Raw genomic sequence first — 16,725 nt, 5'->3', positions numbered from 1 at the left:
CACAGCCACTTCTGTTGTTTCCACTTCTTGTTTCACCGGCAAATTATGGAAGGAGACTGTACCACAGAAGATTAAGACAACAGCAACATCCAGGCTGATGAGGAGACCGAGTTTGTGCTCTGTCGGCGTTTTAAAGTTCATAAATGAAAGAAAGACTCAACCATAAATTGCCTAATGATAACAAGCTGAATGGCGCACATCGCCACCTAGTGTAGCGGAGTCGTACACACACCTTTCAATAAATCAATTCCTCGCTCATGCTTGTCATTTGGGGCTAAGGTTTAACTGAACTGTGTCGTCTCAACCAGACGTCGCTGGTGTTTCACGCCTATGATTTCAGCATCGAATCAACACTCTCTTCATATCCTCCCGCCTCTCTCTCTCTCTCTCTCTCTCTCTCTCTCTCTCTCTCCAGCATTTAACAGTCCAGCTCCTCTCAGAGTAACACTGTGATCCCCACCGGCTGGATGTTTGGCACCTCTGACTCAGACAGTATGTCTGTGAATGAAGCGTCCAGGGCAGTGAGGTGCTGTGCGCCTCTCTGTCCTGCACTCACCCTCCAAATGCTCCATAACGTTTAGCTCCGGTCCACTGCACTCCTCCCGCTAAAGTCTCTTTTCCCAGTGACTGAGGCCAGAGCTTTATATAAATGTGGCTGAGTGAGGAAACGTGTCACTCCCAAAAGATAGTGTTGCATGTGTATGTGTGTCATTACAAGGACAAAGCAGCAGCCACACAGGAAGGCCAACTGCTCCGTGTGTGTGTGTGTGTGTGTGTGTGCGCCTGAGTCTCTGTGTGAGAGACAGTAGGTATTGATGCACTAATCTAATGAAGTAGACCCACATTGATGCTGTGCTCTTTGACAGAGCTTTGGCAAAGGTGCCATTCACCATGTTGTAAGTTGATGTACCATTAAAAAATTGGTACATCCTACACTGCAGCTCTGAGAACAGCACACAACCTGCAAGACGAGTGCAGATGAGCGAGTGCAGAACCATGTGCATGTGTGTGAATGACCAGATTACGACTGCACACAGCAAGTCAAGAATGCTCTCCAGGACGTACTGTAGGCGGACATGTCTGAGCAGCCTACGCCGGTTCTCCTTCTCCTCACTCTGACTCTCAGACTGCTTCCAGTGTTAGACCTGACAACAAGGTAGAGCTGTGGGAGAAAATCACCATATAGATAGACCGCATCTGAGACAAAGAATTGTCCACACATTATTAGATATGATTCGATTTATCTGCCCTATTCCTTTTGCCTCTGTGTGCAGTGGCAGTATGTGTCAGAAGGGCTACATCGAGGACTTCAGCAGCAGGGTAATCTCATTCTCCTACAACTTTCTCTTTCTTCTTCTTTTTATTTTTTTTAAGGCTGATAATTTAATAGCACACAGTGGATGGCATTAACTGTATGCAAGCTGACAAGACGTCTAAAAAGATCCCTCCCTAGCGTCTCCACTGGTTTCAAAACTGCCTTTGGAGCATCATGGGCGTATCTGTGTCCTGTTGGCTACCAACAGCTCTATATGCTGTTGAAACATATGTAGTACTGATACACACACACACACAGGACAGCACCAGGCCCACGCCGCCCACCACTACTATCTATATATCTAAAATATACACGCCCACGTAGACATGCAAGCGCACAATACAAAGAAAGGCAAAAAAAAAAGGACACCATCTCTTACAAATGCCGTGCTGTGCCACGCCATACTGCACCATGATTCATCAGTTGGGGAATCAGCTGTGTAGGCAGCATGCAATGTTATGTGTGTGTGCGTGTGTGTGTGTGTGTGCGTGTGGCAGCTGCCATGCAATAGATTGATGGCAGGGGCAGTATTGAGACAATGAGCTGCATTGCTGTATTTTTTTCCCCATCAGTCTTCTGTCTTCATTTTTTCTTCCCTTAGCTCTCCTCATCTTTCTTTACACCGGTGCTGGAGATAACTGTAAATTGCTTCCTTTTACCCCACCCCCCACCCCCAACCCTCCCCCCCTGCTTCCTCCTTTCCTCTTTCTCTGTCAACCATCCATCTTAGTAAAAGCAGCAAAGTTCATCACAGCCACCCTGACTGGAGGGGGGAATAAAATGAGTTTTGACTCTGAATGAGAACTTTACCCACAAAACACAACACAACTCTCCTCATTATCATTACAGCGAGTCAAATAGTTGGAATCTCCTGTGCTGAAATATGAGTCTGCATATCTGCAGCTGAAAAGCAAAGCCTAGACAGAAAAACGAGGAAAGTAAGTTGAGAATAACTTTTTTTTTTCACTCGGTTTGCAATTAAAGCCCATTTCACTTAGCCTCCACAATCGTCCACAGCCACACATGCAGACAAAGTTAAGCATACGTGCATACACACACACACACACACGCTGACACGGCGAGTGAGTTGCATGACTCGCAGGCACTCGTGTGTTTCCTCGTGAAATAAATCTTGTCATTTGCTCTTAGCTGTTACAAAAAAACACACTATAAGGCCGAGAGCATGACGCCTGCTCTCGATGCACCGTTGGCACGACAGCACGATGGAGCGGAGCATGGCTGCTCGGGATAAATGAGTTTGAGCACAATGTAGTGAAGAGCGAGCAGCGACTGCAGTTATCCTTACAGGCGCTCAAACACAGAGGTAATCACAACTGTGAGCGTGAGATACATTTACGACACTCACACTGACAAACCAACATAGGCTCATCTCTCAGCTCTTACTCTGCTGACCCCCAAGTGGCCACATGCACCAGTTCCTGCAGTTTCAATAAAAACAAAATCGTCCCACCTTGTTTATTCAAGAATGTAGGTACACTTGCCCTGTGTTAGTGGCACACATTTGGATTTAAAATTGGTTTAAAAAGCATTAGAAGACAATTGTTCTTCTTGTTGCCATCAGTTATTCCTGCAGTAATCAGCCTCCTGTTGCCTTTAATATTGTTACTTTTATATATTACATGCTTTTATGTGAATGCTGGCTCTAACACAAATTACCCCTCTGGGATAATAAAGACACCGTGGGCCCTTGAAGACTAAACATGACTTTATAATTATGACAGTTAATAAACTGAGTTAATGTGAGAGTGTTTGCGTTACTACAGCCTGTGTTGCCACTGTCACGTCACATGATAATGACAAACAGTAATGGAAGAGTAACTTAAGTGGACAAGAGTCATTAGGTCACGATGTGAAACTGTCATGTAGATATGACTATGGCATTGTGTGTGTGTGTGTGTGTGTGTGTCAGGAATACGACAATATCCAGCAACATCTATTAGTTCAGTGGATGGAGCAAATGTGAATTATATGCTTGTTAATTCAACTTATTATCTGCGAGAGAGCGAGCGAATGTGCTTCTGTTACTGTACACTACGTATAGGTGGTAGATATTATTGCAGTTCCCGCTAATTGCAAAATCAATTGACAGAAGTCATCAATCAACAGTGATAGTAGACATATTGAGCTTTCTAATATTATATTATGCCTTCACTGCAGAGAACAAAGCAAAAGTCCCTACCTCTAAAGTAGGACTTGTGGTTTATTCATTAATGGTTAGTAATTGTTCTACACGGCAGAAATCTTGCGCCGTGGTTTTGTTTATGCTGCAGTTATTGACTGGGATTTTATGGCTCTTCTGCAAGGTGGTGGTGGTGGTGAGGAAGACAATGTAATGTAAAACGGTGCAGCGTGCTTTTACTTTACAACCTTGAAATGGAAAGCAGTATACCTCACACACGCACACTTCCATCCCTCACCGAGCTTCCGCTTCACAGTAAATTCATACATTGATGCCAGCCAGAGACCTTGACAGCTGGAGCAGCTCAAATCATTCCAGTGTCAGTGGCCCCAACTTGTACTTGGCTTTAACTACTTATTTTTGTCTTATTCCTCTGGCGTCTAAAAACGTGTGCACTTCAGAGAACATTGCATCCTCCTGCAATGTGTTTGTTCTGCTGTCAGGCACTGACTGAAACACAGGCTGGCAGTCAGACACACAGGGTTTGGCACACACACACAAACACACACACACACACACACTCACACAAATATAAAAAAAAAAACTGAAAAAATATAATCATCAACCAATTTAAATAGTGCATCTAAGAACATATCAGAAAGTGTAATAATTTATTTTTAGGTCTTAAAATCAGCCCAGGGCCACATGGTTGGTGTAGTGGTTAGCACAAGGGCCTTTCTGCATGGACTTTGCATGTTCTTCCCGTGTGTGTGTGGGTTTTCTCTAGCTTCTTCGGTTTCCTCTCACAGATTTGGGTATTAGGCAAATTGGACACTCTATATTGACCTTAGGTGTGGACGGGTGGTTGTTTGCCTCTATATGTGGCCCTGCGATGGACTGGCTACCTGTCCAGGATGTGCCCCGCCTATCGCCCTAAATCAGCTGAGATTGGCCCTCATGTGGAGGATAAAGCGATAGAAAATGGGTTGATGGAATCAGCCTAGTTTAAGTTAAATTAACTGCTCTGGTGAGGAAATCCGAAGCAAAAAGAAGCTGCATCTGCAACAACAAAAGTGAACGTTCTATGAAGGTTGTGAGTAGTAAGTAACGTTAGGGGAATGTTCTGGGAACCAAATGTGCAATCAAAAGCTAACATTAGGAGAAACTTTCCATGAGAACAATAGGACAACTTCGGGCAAACTTTCATTTCAGGGAATGTTCCCGCAGCTAAAAGGTAATGTTCTCAGAATGTTGTTGCAGGGGATAATATTCCTGTATGCAGGAGAAGAATCCTGGACCCTACCATAATATGAACATTTTTATTCCACATGTCAAGTATAACTCTGCCGGTTTGAGTCCCCACCAGGTCAAGGGCTGGAGTTCGCCCATGTAAGGTACCCAATGCCCATTGCTCACTGTTAATTGGAGACACCAACCACAGGGAGGCACATCTAGTGTACTCCTTATGCCGGTCCCAAGCCTGGATAAATGGGAGGGTCGTGTGCGACATAAAAATCTCTGCCAAATCAAATATGTAGCTCATCTGCTATGGCGACCCTTAGAGAGGGAAAAAAATCTAAAGTATATAACTCATTCAGATCTAATCATGTCTAATAGACATTATCCAAGCTATCACAAACTGTAGATGAAGCGGCAAGAAAAGTGATTAATTCCAACTCTGTCCTCCATTATTTAAAAAAATGAAAACATATGAGAGCCTGCTGAAGACAGAAAATGTAACCAAGTGTTTAATTGGCTCCTGGTGCTGATATGACAATCTGTGGCTGCTGATTAATTAACAGTACGTGCTGCTGCTGCTGCTGCTGCTCTTGTTGGATGAGTCCAGAGACGAGATGAAGTGTGAAGGGAAAGCGAACGCTGTGTTGGATCCGAAAGAATAAAAAAATAAAAAAAACAACAGCCGCGCTTTGTCGGAGCGCAGTCACGATGTACACACGATGTACAAATCTGTCTTTGTCCAAGTGTGTGCCCTCTAAATGTGTGTGTGCTCCAGGTGCACTCTTTGTCAAGGCGTTAATTCAGTGTCCTTGCAAAAGGACATAAGAGCTGCTGATGGCCTCTCTCTACCTTTATGCAGCTCTAGCACACATAAACACACAAATGAAAACCTCCAACCCTCCGTCCTCTGTTGCCCTGTGATGCTCATCGACTATAGGTTTTAGCTTGTGCAGATGAAAGTGGTTAATTTAACCAAACAGCAACATTGCGCTAGTAAAGTGAGTTGAGTTTTTAGTTTGTCTTCACATGCCAAAAGTGTCCAGTTTCAGAAGTGGATCAGAATTCCTCATGGGGTGCCACAGAAATTATGCACTGGGGCTTAACGTCATAACAAGCAGACTGCAACACACATTTTTTTGGCCCAAACATAGTTGATTGCAGTTGTGTAACATGAATAAAATTAAGAATCTCATGCTGCTGACTGGCTTATGCAGTGAGCAGCAGTTTTTCATCCATCTTTCAGGCGTGGGCAGCAGTAAGTGGTGTCTCCTAGAATGGTCATTGTACCGGAGTTTAAACTTGAACAACGAATCTGGTTTGAATCTGAATTTAGTACAAATAGTATAAAAATGTCTTCTTCTCAGTCACTGTTTCACACAGTGCACATGTACCAAAGGTCAGCTCACACCTTCAGTTTGTTCAAAACAGATCCATGCGTCCAGAAAGGGAGACAATTGGGAAATAAAAAAGCAACAGAAGAAGGTCAGAAGAGCTAAACACACTAACCAAGGGACCAGGGGGGAGTCGGGGACATGCAACACAACAAACACTTACAGAAGATAACAGCACCGCTGACAAGATGAGCAAAGATGGAACAGTAAGAGAAAGAGGCAAGCGGAGAAAAGACAAAGAGAGGGAAAGATGAATGGAGGCCGAGGGAGGCCAGGCGAAGCGCTCTGTTTGGAGGAACAAGGGCGAGGTTTGCATTCGACAGCACATTATCATGCACAAGCGCCGCAGACATAACAATATACCTGTTAGCTCACTGAACCACCTATGTTCCACTTCACACGTCTCTGCACACTTCACACAGAGTATTGATCATTATCTGAAGACGCAACACCATTGCCCTCCTCCAGCTTTGTCTTTGTCAAAGAAAGATTCACACACGTAAACACATCTCTGGCTTTTATCACCTGGCTTGAACTAAAAGGTGAGGTGTTGAGAGTAGAAGACACTAAAAACAGGTTATACATATATGTGTATATATATATATCTATATATATAGATATATATGAACTCTGGAGTCTGTTTTTATTTAGTCATAAGGGATTACATGGCTGTACATGGAAAACACGAGGACAGATCCTCCTGAATTATCAATATGATTGTATTGATTTGCTTTTCTTTGTGCGCTTAGCGCTTCTGGATATTGACTTTCAGTACCATGGACAGCAGACCTCATTAGCGACACTATACCAAATCTAAGCTCAGCGACCTTGACATCTTCTTGGACCCTGAGTAGCTATGATATTGTATCAGTGCCACACAGCGTCTCCGGACTGACCCGTTTTAATGGACCTTAATTGTCGTGACATTTCGGATGATTTAAGAGACATTTTCATGACATCACCGTTGCTTCTTGGCCAGCCTTTAATGCTCTACCTGGCCTCGTCCGCCTGTGTTTTTCAGGAGCGATCATTCCTTTCAATTACACCCAGTACACGCCGAAGACTTTTATTAAATAATTTATTTCACAAAGCCAAGGGAAAATTGATATCCATCACTGTAAATGTGCCAGACTTAGCTAAGTGACTAATATCCGTTGTCCCTTTGCCAGATTGTAAGTTGCTCTTGAACATAATGATGAAAGGGACAATGTTTAAAAATTGCCAACTGCAAATCCCACAATATCCAGAAATGTGTCTCCCACTTTATCACTCCAAAAACAACATTAGCTACATCCCTTAATATGTCAGCATGTTTTAATTAGTGTCAGAATGAGCACGAAATGTACTGCGGTCAATTCTTGGTTAGATAATGCTCTTACCTCACGTATACATTTTCTTAGAGGTCAACGGTTCTAGTTTCTGGCAGTTAATGTTCACAGATGTGTCCCTGGAGTCACGTTCATCTACCACCCACACTTTTCTCTTCTTTATGCCTGGCCAAAGACATTTCACTTAATTATAATTTAATACAAGCTGCATTAGTTGCTGTGTTGATTGAGACATACACACACTAGCATCTGATATTAATAGAGAAAGTCACTGCACTAGTAGTTTGGCTCTGTTGGACAGAAATGTGTTTAGACTGAAATTTGAAGGTCCAGTGTTTCTTTCTACTTACTCTTGTTTATCCCAAGTGCATCAGGAACCGCAGTGGCCTTCACATACCAGAAAGGATGCTGTTCTAGCTTCACAAATACGGAACTCACACTTGTCCATTTGTGTTGCTACAGTAACATGGCAAATGGCAGCCTTAAAACAAGTCTTATTCCAAGGCTATAAAAACCAAACATTTTATATTTTAAAGCAATTGCCCTCCTAAATGTTACACACTGGACCTTATATTTGTGTTCTTATCCCAGATAGAATGTGGGTGGGGCCACGTCTGGCTTTCATCTGACCCAGACAAAATGGATGTGAGCCCACAAGTGGAATGTGCCCCAGATATCCTTAAACAAATGCGGGCAACTATATGTGATAATCCTGGCAATCTTCAGACAAATGTGGGCCATATTTGGTGAAGATGTGGCACAAACGCTGACATGTAGCTCAGATTTGGCAAACAGAAGCAAGTGCCGTCATTCCACGCGGCATGCGAGCCAGATGAAAATGATGAAAATTGCTGTCCATGATGGATCTCAGACCATTAACTATGTTTCCGTCAATAGTTGTACGCCTGCTCCTCGTGCTTTTTCTCTGCAGGTTTAAGAAGGAGGAACTGTGGAAACCACCTCTATTTGCGCCAAACTATTCATGTTTGTTCACGCACTGTGATCAGTGGTGTCTGTCTCTCTGTGTCACAGAGAGGTTTTAATTTAAGCTGACATGTTGAATTGATATGAGATACATGAAAACAATATTGTGTTAAAAATAATTATCAGGTTGAACAAAATCATTTTAAAATGACATAATGGTGTGCATCCCCTCCTGTTTTTGTCACGTTATTATTATTAGTTCACCATATTTGCTTGTGCATAAAATTCAAACCCTTTGATATTTGAACAGCACATTTTGAATATTTAAGATTACATGTAGTGCAGGGGGTGTTATCGCTTTGTTCTTGATGCCACATATCTTGTAGGTAGAAACTTACTAAGGAGTTTCTACCCCCCCCCACCATCATCAGTCACTTACAACTCAACACAACACCATCTGTGGTCCAATATTCCACCTTTAAAACCATCACCATCGCTGTGGTTTACAGATGAACTAGATCTGGCTGAGTGTCTGCTTTTGCAATAAACACCGCTTGCTTGTCTTTTGTGGTCGTCCCAAAGAACATCAAAGACGGAGACGTTGTAAATTTAGAGCGCCTGTGTCCTCTCGTACAAAGTGTAAAAAAATCTACCATCACTCTTCTTTGTAGACAAATGCGTTGCAGCAGACGCACAACACGGGCATGGATTTGCTCGGTAGTCTGTGTGTCTCTCTTTGTATTTAGCTATATATCTATTGGAAATCAGTACGCTGTGTCTGGGTCCTGCTGCCAACACAAAGATGTCATCTCACAGATGAAATTAGTCTTTCTGATGACAATGTGTCGTCAGTATGCATCGCTCTGCTCTTTTTTCCCAGTGTTCGCCTTTGTATGTGATATGAGCGGAGAAATACAATCAGTAGCAAACACTTTGCGATGTCAACAATCACACATTTTCTCATAAAATGCGTGGGGCTCCTCAGAGCGTGCTTATTTTTAGGCGCAACAGTGGGAGTTATAGTCTGTCCAGTAACGAGTGGCAAGCAAAGTGGGTAACCTGGTTTCTCTGAGACACAAAAAGAATCGTGTGAATCCCCAGTGAGCATTAAGACTCCAGGGCCAATGCAGACTTTCTATCCCTCCTGTTCCGGCAAGCATTTCTCCAGTGTCCCCGTCGAGGTCCTTTCTAGTGTCTAGTGATTTTTTTACTATAACTTTAGAGACCCTCTGTCACGCTGACACATTCAGCTATTCTGCTCTCTCTCTCACACACACACACACCCATGTCCGTATTACGTAAAATGATGCCTCTGTGGTCGGTGTGGTGCCTTGACTGGACACGGAGAGAGTGCGTGGTCACATTACACTGCAGTTACATCACATTCCTTCAGTCTCCTAAGCAACAAGGTCTTCTCTCGAACAACAAAAGCAACGCAGCCCTTTTATGGCAACCTCCAGGTACACAGTGTTCAAGGTTTCTCCACGTCAAACACAAAAAAGTCCCCTTTCGCATGATTGCAATCCTACTGTATGCTGCTGTGCAAAGGCGGATGTGTTTGGTGCAGTCGGTGGGGTTGCAAACAGCCAGGACAAGGAGGTGGGAGGTGTGAGTTTCTTGCTTTTTCAGAGAAAGTAAAGCAGAGGTCAGAAAGAGGTGAGGATGCTTTTTTTCCCCCATGAAATAGAACAAAGTGAAAGCCAAAATTCTGATAAAGAGGATTGAGAACCTTGGTTGCAGGTTGGCCGAGGGTAAAAACAGTGGTTCGAGATGTATAATAAAGTAAAGAGAGAAACGTTTGAGTAACTGAAAGACATTTTTATCAGCATTTGTCTGCATTTTCCTGTTGAAATACAGTCCGTATTTTTCCACCATGAAGGTGTTGTGATCAGATTTTTCTGGATTCTGTGATTAAGTGTGGCATTATCCAGGAACCTTTAAAATGAATACAGAAGATGTTTTACACGACGGGTGCATGTGTTTGTGTTGGTGTATGAGCTCCTGCCTCCAAGGTTCTCCACCGTGTTATCTCCTGAAGGTAATGGAGGCGGCGATGAAATGATCTCAGCTTTGTTTGGCGCAGAATTATCTGCCAATTGTAGCCAGTCATGTGGCCTTTTGCACCGCACCATCAATCTGATTGTTGGAATCTGGTTCCTGCTGGCTGGACATAAAGGCCAGACTCGGGACAGCTGCTTGTCCATCAAATATTGGACGCTTGCTGTTATTTCTCACTTTTTAAATAAAAAAAAAACGAAAAAGGAGATTGTGTCGCTCTGTGCTCGAGTCTGGAGCCAAACACATTTATCAAGGAACACTTCAAAAACCAGCCACTCATTTATTCTGCCGAGCCCGGGGACATATTTCAGTGAAAGTAATTTACAGCAGTCGCCAGTTGTGACTTGTATGCATCTCCTGGAAAATGGTCATTATCTCCGGTTTTCACGCAGAATGGGTGATTGCAAAATAAAAATGTTCGCACATGTGACGCACAGAAACCTGCTGCATGAATAAAAATATCTCACACAGTCTTGACTTATTTAAGGGCCAGGCTTACATGCAAATATTTTAGAAAGATACAAGCATAGCAGTACACCGTTCCCTTTTTTTAATCTCTGTCCCCTTCTTCCTTCACCCCTTGTGACCCTTAAACACTGTCCATGAATATTCCATCAGCCAGCAGAGCATCTGCTCTCCCCCTTCATTTAGTAATTCAGTCTGTGAGTAGCTTACATAAACATCCAGATTTATGGATATGAACGTTATCATGGCATAAGTGTGTGGATTCACAGCGAGGAGGAAACCGAGTGGCAGGAAACGCACAAAATGAGAGGGAAAATGTGGCATCGTAGGGAAACGGAATAGCTTTTGCATAAATTAGATGTGTGAATGATGTCAGTGCTGTTTCCAGGCAGGACACTTTCTCACTCCTGTACGTGCGCGTGCATTTTGTCACTGCCCACCGATGGTGACACTGCAGAGTGAGATAAATGACCTCGTACTCTTCTTTTTGAAACAGGGGCACGGATGCTCAAAGGAAACTACAGCTTTATCAAGCTGTGGCACAACATACGTCAGAAAAATCACAATGAGATATTTTAAAATTGTTCAGAGTGGAATAGGAAGGGTCAATCACTTTAAAGGCACTTAGAGCATTACTAAAAATCCAAAGACGACATGTAATGCAAAAGGAAGATTCTGGATCTCAGAGCTCTGATTTAATCTATGTTTTGATCAATTTTACATAATTGCCCCCTTGACGCCGTCGCTGCCAGAACATCGGTACCAGACAGCAAACATCACCATCAAGGACTCGAAGTACTTGCTGTTTGTACTGTCCTGGTTCAGCTGATGCACAGTTAACGCTCAGGTAAGAGGCGAAGCACACGTTCTCTGTGGTAATAGCAAGGCAGCCCCATACTGTAGAGCTCTTATGTCAAAACAAACAAAAGAAAGCACATTTGCCTTTGAGTCACATTTGTCACCTTTTCTTTCAAAGGCGAGCGACATCGCTGAGATATCCCTGTATCCTGCTGTATGCTATATGTTGTCTCTTGTTGACTGACTTCAATCTGCCGAGGGTTTTCTAAATGTTTCTGTGTGGGTACTATTATAGTCAGAGGAAGAACAAGAAAGCTGTTACTTTTTTAAAAAAGAGAACAGTTTGTTCTGTACAGTGTTGTTACTTGTTGTTTGTGACAGGTCTCATTTTGAGATTCAGTCGATGAAAACAGTGAAGTTTCAGGCCTCAAATGTTCCCAAAACAAGGACGTCATGAGCATGTTTTGTTTTCATTTATATCCATTAGTCCATCTACTAACCAGGCTTATTTGGATCTCAGCGAGTAGGTTTTCTACTTCAAAGTAACCAACAGTTAGTCATAGGACGGACAGATAGACTATACGTGACCCACAAGAATCATTTCTAATGGTTCTGGAGGGCAATGACACATGATAGCGTTATCATTTAGCGTTTAGGACTTCAAAGCTGCAGAGAGGCCGGCCCACAACCTGTGAAATGCCCTCAAGGATGACAGGTTAAACCAGTAGCGTTAGTAGGCTTTAAAGCAAGGGCTATCTAACACAAAATGACCTGGGGGCAAATGAGTGTCTCGTCTCGTCAAGAGGGGTACAGAAAACAAAAAAGCGGGCAATAGCGGGTGGGTAATATGAGCTTAAAATTCTAACGCGATATTCCATCATGATTTTTGCAAACGACGATACGCATGATGACATTTCACAGACGTTCAACCTTGTTTCAAAGTGCTTTCATATAGAAGTGACGTATACTTCATAATGAAAACATATATATGATGCAAAATGAATCTTTTAATCATCATACACAGACAAAAATACATCTAAAATTAAGTAAAGAATAACATGGACTGAATGTTGTGCATTTAATGTTGTGACAATTATAACAGAATGTGCTCTTGTTTCTATTATAATAATATTACAAGCAAAGTATTTAGTATCATATGTTTAGAGGAAGAGAATGTAATCTATGGGGGGGATACTAAATTATATAACATATATATTAACAGCCTGCAAATTTCAATGACTGAGGATTTGTTTACTGATCTGAGAGCAATGGGGGGAAAAATGGAACCAAAAATGCAAACAATTTTCTTTCCCAGGTTAATAAGTAGCATCATCCAGAAGTTAGTTTGAACTTGTTTTGCTGACAACCCTGAATTCATTCAGCAGAGAAGAACACTTCCTCTGTTCTGTCCAAAGTGCCAGTGCTCCAAGACTGATTGCATCAAACGCACACACACACACACACACACACACACACACACATTTTTGACACACTGAAGGAATTACTTAAGAGCTGCACTTCTCAAGGTCGCCTGGCACAACGCAGGTCCAAAAAACACTCCACTAAACTCCACAAATGAAATGAACACTTCAAGGGTGTGACTCTGCTAAACCTTTTGTGATTCAACGTCAGCAAACCAGGCAAAGAAAAAACACATCTTTATATAACTGAACGTTTTCCTTGCAAGACATAATAATATTATTATTATTACTTTGAAACAGAATTAGACTAAAAAGCCATTTTGTCTTGAGACTCAGCACATCATGTCTGAGGAAAAACTGCACAAACAGCACTCATCAGCACATAACAACATACATTATACAACAGCGTCAAGCATGGAGGAGCTCGCTGTGCTCCCGTTTCAAAGTGTTGGGGAGAAGAAAAAAAAAACAACAAAAAAAAACTATGATTAACGAGGGCAGGAAAACAACAAAACAAGCCCAGACCCATGAGACCGTAAAGCAGCACAGTGGTTATGCAATTGGTGATTAGAAGGTAGGATAAAGCCATGATTCACGTCCTTAAATTAGCGCCGCCAGACAGGACCCCCTGGACATAAAGAAGGAGGGTGGGCTGAGTACTTGAAATGAAGTGGATGTAATCAACTGACGTCTGAAGCTGGATGTGAAACAGGAGGGGGGAAAAAAACAGAGTTCTTAATGTAACCTGCTGACCTCTGATAAAGGTCACTGCAGAGACACTGACAGTGATTGAGTTTAATAAGCAGGCTTCTCTTAACGTGTGAAATAAAGGCATGGATCAAAGGTCTGAATTAGTGCTGGTATCTACATATTTACAGGCTGTGTCCCAATGCATGAGACATATCTGGATGAAGCTGGGTACAGACTGGTTCTCTGAGCTCATGAAAAAGAGCTTTGTGCTTCTCACAGGACAGTGTCAATAACACACTCTAATTACTGTGAAATATACAATCATCTCTCTATTTTAGCTGTTTATGATCTGTATCACATACTTAAAATACATGGGTTACAGTTTCTTTGGCCTGTTTTTAGAAGTGATGAAATGGCTGGAAATGAAAAATAATTGTTGTTAAGTGAGTTTCCTTATGACAATGCCATTTAATTTCATGTCACAAAATTGAAATAACAGCAATATATTGCTCAGCCTTAGTGTGAGTATCAAAATACTTATATAATACTATAAATGATACCACTTCCCTAAAACCAGTGACAAAAAAAACACCCTCTGCATTTCAGCACCATGTCGCTGTCCACTCTTATACCACCCGAGGCTTTTCTCTGAGGACAAGAACAGGCCTCACACTTCATACACGGCTTGTTATCTAGGGAGACTCAACATTACATGTGAATCATGATACCGAGAACCTCCACATGCAAGTTTCTCCCATGATGCTTTCACGATACGCCAGAAATGTTCCCATCAGCCCTGTTAGCACACTCCCCTTTAGGGGCTGTGTCCACGCAAATCTTTTTTTATCGTAACGGTGAAACTATGTGTTTTTTGGAAACGGGTCCCAGAGTGTTTTCATGTAGACAACCAATACGCTACTTTAGGAAAGCGATGATGTCTTGCGCTGGCATTCACTGTTGCTATCTTCGTCATCGTTGTGTTTTGAGATTGATTGGTCTTTTCTCTTTTATTTTTGTTCCTTTATTTCCTTCCTCTCCTCTGTCTCTGTCTCTGTGATTATTTACAGTATACTAAAAAAAGTTTTTGCTAACAGTGCACATGCTTTATGCGCATGCTCAACGTCTCCTTCTATGTTTTTGGTGTAGTTACAGCGCCGCGTACAGGCCTGGCATATGTACTACAGCGTTTAGTGACGTTTTGGGCATTTCATGTGGATTTCCTGAAACAATGCCATGTTTCCGGAGAACTTAGACTGCCTTTTTTTAGCAGCTGTTTTGCTTTACTAGCACAGTGTTGCTGTTGACTCTGTTTGCCTTGAAATAAAAACAAATGCAGCGCACTGGATGACACAAGCTGATGGGCCTAACCAGCCTCTGACCCTGGTTTAAATGTAGATGACATTTGTTTATGTCCAGAGGTCACACACTACATGTTTATGGATAGTTTACGTACATTTTGAGGTAAAACAATCGATCTTTCAAATTCAGTTGTGGTGTTCTCAGAAAAGGCTGCATTAGCTGAGATGTTCCTGTTCCGTGTAACTCTTGGATGTTAACATGAGGCGATGAAAACAGGCCAGAGAACAAATACCCAACAGATGTAGTTGTTGGCTGACAGTATGTGCTGCAGCTGACCGTGCTCTCCATCAACTCAGAGCTGAAGTTGGAGGCTGCCCGCGGTCAGAGCATCCCTCTGTCTCTGTCTCTGTGAGGCTGATGCTGCCAAAGCCAGAGCTCCGAGTACACGCGTCTCCTTTAAGGAGATGTGTGCATCAGCTGTGGTCACTAAGAAAACTGCGCGTGTAATAAATAATCACAAAGGATGGTGACGCGCATTTAATATTTAATACTTCACGTTTGGCTCATTTGGAAACGCTGTTGTTTTAATGCTCTGCTGGTGCGAGGATGAAAACATGGCTGGGTCTATAAATCCAGGTTTTTTTTTTCTTTCTCCCAGCAGCAAACATTGTAGCTATCCCCAATACACTGCTCGTATTATAATAAAGATGATAACTCACGCGCTACAGCTGCTTGATGTGTTGATGCCATCGTTCGGGGAGGGAATGAGAGGGAGGAGTGGGCAGAGCGACCCCTCCGGAAAAAAGCGCTCTCTTCCCCGCTGTGTCCCGGTAAAAAAAAGAAGCCCGCTGACAGTGTCCGCTGGTCCGCTCCTGTCTCCTCCTGCGCTCCTGTGGCAGCGACGAGCGGTCTGCGCCTGTAGCTGCTGCTCTGCAGGACTGAAAAGCTCAACTCACATCATCGCACACCGTGGAGTGGAGCTCCACTCGTGTGGGATGACGGGATGATGTCGCGGGAATAGCGTCAGGCTCCGGTTTTAACGAGAACATCGATGTAGCTCCCTACTGAGTCACGCTGTAATTCAGAGCGAGGGCCAAAACAACTTTCATTTCCCTTTTTCAAACCATAGATATATAGACTTTACATAATACATAACACACATAATATACTTCGTCACACTAAAAATGGAAAAGCAATAGCTCTCATAATTCCCATAAATTCTACTCATAATATATATATCATTCAAAAACATCTTAAAATTGGAAGATGATTCATTTTGCCAAAAAAGAAGAACATATTAATTAACAGAATGTGCTAAAATCATTCATTTTTGTTATATTTTTTTTTATGAAAATGATGGTGTATCAGCTCTCTGCTCTCTTGTGTGTTCTTGTTAAGTGATTTTCCCACAGACGTGGTTACTAAAAGCGTGAAAAGAGCAAATATCCATTTATAGCTCAAGCATACACATATACCATATGCATGCGAACAATCCAACAGTTTACATTTAAAACCACATGGCTCGTACAATACATGTATCATCTAATGTGAAAACTCTTCACACCTCCTGTTTTCCAGACTGTGAAAAAAAAATGTCTGCATGTGACCAGAACTTGCAAAGTCTCCAATTTTGCTTAAATGGGTCAGAAAAAAGTGT

At 42.5% G+C, this 16,725-nt stretch overlaps 1 protein-coding gene across 1 annotated transcript in view; it reads right to left on the bottom strand.

The window, feature by feature from the left end:
* tbkbp1 (TBK1 binding protein 1) overlaps window positions 1–16,014 on the bottom strand; it is a 46,099-nt gene extending 30,085 nt beyond the window's left edge. The window contains exon 1 of the mRNA XM_044014547.1: window positions 15,788–16,014. The gene's annotated coding sequence lies outside the window, so the exon portion shown is untranslated. The remainder of the gene's footprint in view (window positions 1–15,787) is intronic.
* Between the last annotated feature and the right edge of the window lie 711 nt (window positions 16,015–16,725).

This window comes from Solea senegalensis, linkage group LG18 (genome assembly GCF_019176455.1).
Source record: "Solea senegalensis isolate Sse05_10M linkage group LG18, IFAPA_SoseM_1, whole genome shotgun sequence".
In the NCBI taxonomy this organism is placed as follows: domain Eukaryota; kingdom Metazoa; phylum Chordata; class Actinopteri; order Pleuronectiformes; family Soleidae; genus Solea; species Solea senegalensis.
Note: the sequence above shows the minus strand (reverse complement) of the source record. Positions and strands in the feature narration are given on the sequence as shown.